This window comes from Cicer arietinum, chromosome 5, assembly GCF_000331145.2.
Source record: "Cicer arietinum cultivar CDC Frontier isolate Library 1 chromosome 5, Cicar.CDCFrontier_v2.0, whole genome shotgun sequence".
NCBI classification, from domain to species: domain Eukaryota; kingdom Viridiplantae; phylum Streptophyta; class Magnoliopsida; order Fabales; family Fabaceae; genus Cicer; species Cicer arietinum.
The window spans coordinates 21194969-21199489 of NC_021164.2; positions in this window are offsets into that span (position 1 = coordinate 21194969).

Sequence of the window (4521 nt, forward strand, 5' to 3'; positions counted from 1 at the left end):
ATCATCTCGTGGCCCATCACGGTCACCACTATCACCATGGCCCTATCACGGTCACCATGTACTATGAAATGCATGAGCATACTCTGACTCTTTCCACAACAATCATTAAGTAAATGCAGACATTAAAAGATTTCCCATTTTTAATACTCATTTAACACTAATGATTTTCAAATTCAACACTGAGCATACTCAAACATATATTATCCACCACTACACATCAAATTTAATCCACAAATCACATTAAATTCGATCAATTCAAATTTCACAAAAACCACACCAAGCTCAATCATCAATCACCCATAAATTTGCACAAAATTCAAACATAACTCATGCCAATTTAATTTTTACAAACCACACCTCAAACACATCAAATTTAATTTCCTCAAAACACACATAAATGAATTAAATTTCTTTTCCACAAAATCACATATCCATTTCACAAAATTCAAACTCCACAAATACACATAGAGCCTCCTAAATGCAAGCTAAAAGTTTGGAAGGAGCCCTTACCTACGTTTTAGCTCTAACAAGCGATTACGACACTGCGATTAATTCTGGTAAAATTTCCGCTCGCGTCGTCGCTTCCATAGTTGGCTCACTAGCACCGTAGCAGGGAGATGAGCAATTTTCTCTTACGTCACTTCTCGAAATGAAGCTCAGAAATCGAAGAAACGCGAAGGTTTGGGTTTGATAGTTTTGAAAATCCCTAACTCAGTTTTCTTCGATTACGAATCAGGGAGGAATAAAGAAGCTGGGAAATCTTCTCTTTCACTCTCACCAAGCCTTGGGTTTCTTTTCTTGAAGCAAAAGAAGCAAATGAAAAAGAAGGGAAAAGGAAGAATGATGGAGAAAGTTGTGAGGCAAGGAGAGGAAGGATAAGAAAGAAGTTCACGTGGCCTAGGTTTTCTTTCTGTTTTTGTTTTTCCTTCACACACACACACAACACATATATATATATACCAATATCTAAATCTCTAGATATTTTAGATACCCTAAAATACCCTAAAATTGTATATTTTAGGATTTAAAATTACGGGTCTTACATTACTATCCTCCAAAAAGAAGTTTTTTTCTCCAAACTTAAAGTAAGAGTAATAACTGCTCCCGGTTTGCACTTATCTTAACATACATGACAGAACTTGCTTCGTCATGCTTCCGTGAAGAAAGTGTCGTCTATCCTTTTTCATAGGTATTTAATAACTTTACACACTACCATAGCCGATAAGACTCTCCCGTTCCATTAAACATGATTTTGTCTACTATCAACAAGAGATTAAGGATGATCAGTTCCTCAATTTGTCAATAAATAGTCAACAACCTTGATGGTGGCTTAGACTATCTTAACCGAACTGTAATAGGGCTCTTTTCGACTTGCACTTAAGGTTATTCTAATGCACAAGCGGTCCAACAGTCTTCTCATCGTCCACTGAGTTTCCCTTATTTTCTTATAACTTTGTTCTTATCAGCGAAGTATAATCGCCCATAGCTATGTCGCATAACGTCATATACATCCACTTGGTACGAAACATCCATTTGGTACCAAACCGAAACACTGAGTATGACACCAACACACTGAGCACAAAACAATCACTACCCCCGAGAACTCCTAAATTTCTCCATTGTCCACAAATCCTCGATTTTCTTTAATCGAACAATTACACCAAACCACAGTGTACACCTCAAAATGTTGGTCTAATTATAACTTTAATAATTCCATCCCCACATATGCTTGGTGATCCAAGCTTCCTCAAATATTTTCGATAATATGCCAAAACTATAATACTTATGACACACAAACTTCCTTCCAGATTAGTACTTCATTTCAAGAGTCATGTCTCCAACAAAAAATCCAACTTGAATTTCATTCACTGATTAAGACCTACATTTGTCTTGTAACACCCCGTTTTTCAAAGCGAGGGTATATTTTTTTTTTCTAAAAGTAATTAAAAACAAACAAAAAAAGGAATTAAAATAAAACAAAGAATTAAATCAGGAAAATGCCTTTGGATAAATAATTGAGTCATTATAATTTGCAAGCAGCGGAAAAGTTTCTCCAATTATAAATCCAAAACATTTACACAACATCAAATGGTACATGGAACCCATTCAAATAAGATGTCAAACTGACAATATTAGTATAAGTACAGTTTTCCAAACTAAAAATACTCCAATCCAAAAAGAAGGACACCTAGTCCCTATACATCATCCTAATCTGATCATCCTACCAAAAAGCTATACACCCTGAGTATCTCCACGCGCCCCGTGAGATCCTCCTAACGTAACTGCAGTCACGCGTTCCCATCTCCATTCCCGTCCGTAGGGTACGAACCGGTAGGACCGTCCTGACTCTCATCTGAGGGCAAAGCCCAGATTTCCACAATAATTGTAAAGGGTCACCAACCAAAAAAATAACAGTTAACACATAGCAATTAAGTTTTTTAAATGCTCAAAATAACTTTTCAACTAAGCATGCACCTTAACAAGATTTCCAATATGCGAAAAGTTTATACAATACTTTGCCAATTAAAAATGAAAGTAAAATGAAGTTCTCAATCTCCTAATTAACACATAACAAATCAAGACATGGATAAGTTAATGAGTAATCAATCATCTAACTCAAACCGAGGATTTTCACTGAGCCAATCGATTGGGAAATCAATTGGGATGAAGGTTTTTAATGAAAACAGAATCTTGGGCTGAATCAATCGATTTGGCAATCGATTGAGTGAGTACTGAGCCCCCAGGTTTTAAGCCAATCGATTTCCAAATCGATTTGGTCGAATATGGATGAGTCCCTGACTTAAGGCCCAATCGATTGGGCAATCGATTTCGTAAATGATTTTCGAAAACTAATTACAAAATCGATTGGCTAATCGATTTTGTCCATTTGGCCAAGTCCCTGTTTACCATCCAATCGATTGGGAAATCGATTTCCCTGATCATTTTCCAAAAATTCATGAATTAACTCAAGTCATTCCTAATCAAGTCCACAACCTAACACTTAGCAATTCCTATGCGATTACCATGGCAATTGGGATCTCGACAACCATCATACTTACACCAAATAACCAACACATAACACTTAGCACCTTCAACGTAATTACCACGATAAATCAAAATTCAAATCACTCAATCATAAACTCAAATCAAATACGACTCGCGTGCCAAGCACCCTAATGCAATGCGTATATGCCAAAATGCATGGACTCGGAATTCCAAACCAAAACCCTCCTCGAAGGGCCGTAAATCATAATTGTACCGCCTATCGCAGGCCAAAGTACCAATTACCGAGGTGCCACCTATCACGGGTCAGCACGATTTACTAAAATGCGTAAATCATAAACGTACCACCTATCACGGGTCAGTACAGTTTACCGAGGTGTCACCTATCACAGGTCAACACGATTTACTAAAAGAAAAAGCGTGAATCGTAAACGTACCGCCTATCACAGACCAGTACTGTTTACCGAGGTGCCACCTATCACGGGTCAGCACAATTCACCAAAAACGTAAATCGTAAACGTACCACCTATCACGGGTCAGTACAGTTACCATGGTGTCACCTATCACGGGTCAACACAATTTACCAAAAACGTAAATCGTAAACGTACCACCTATCACGGGTCAGTACAGTTACCATGGTGTCACCTATCACGGGTCAACACAATTTACCAAAAACGTAAATCGTAAACGTACCACCTATCACGGGTCAGTACAGTTACCATGGTGTCACCTATCACGGGTCAACACAATTTACCAAAAACGTAAATCGTAAACGTACCACCTATCACGGGTCAGCACAGTTTACCAAGGTGTCACCTATCACGGGTCGACACAATTTACCAAATGAAATGCATGAGCATACACAGACTCCATTCACAACAATCGTTAAGCAAATGCAGATATTAAAAGATTCCCCATTTTTAATACCCATTTAACTTAAACGACTTTCAAACAACATTAATTAAATAAGTCATTAAGAGATTCCCCGTTCTTAATACCGATTTAACTTAATGATTTTCAAAACAAAACGTTAAGCAAACAGTCATATTAAGAGATTCCCCATTCTTAATACTCATTTACCGAAACGACTTTCAAACAACATTAATTAAATAAGTCATTAAGAGATTCCCCGTTCTTAATACCGATTTAACTTAATGATTTTCAAAACAAAACGTTAAGCAAACAGTCATATTAAGAGATTCCCCATTCTTAATACTCATTTACCGAAACGACTTTCAAACAACATTAATTAAATAAGTCATTAAGAGATTCCCCGTTCTTAATACCGATTTAACTTAATGATTTTCAAAACAAAACGTTAAGCAAACAGTCATATTAAGAGATTCCCCATTCTTAATATACTTTTGACTTAAACGATTTTCTCGCAAAACATTCAGTAAACGAGTCATTAAGAGATTCCCCATTCTTAATACTCATTTACCGAAACGACTTTCAAACAACATTAATTAAATAAGTCATTAAGAGATTCCCCGTTCTTAATACCGATTTAACTTAATG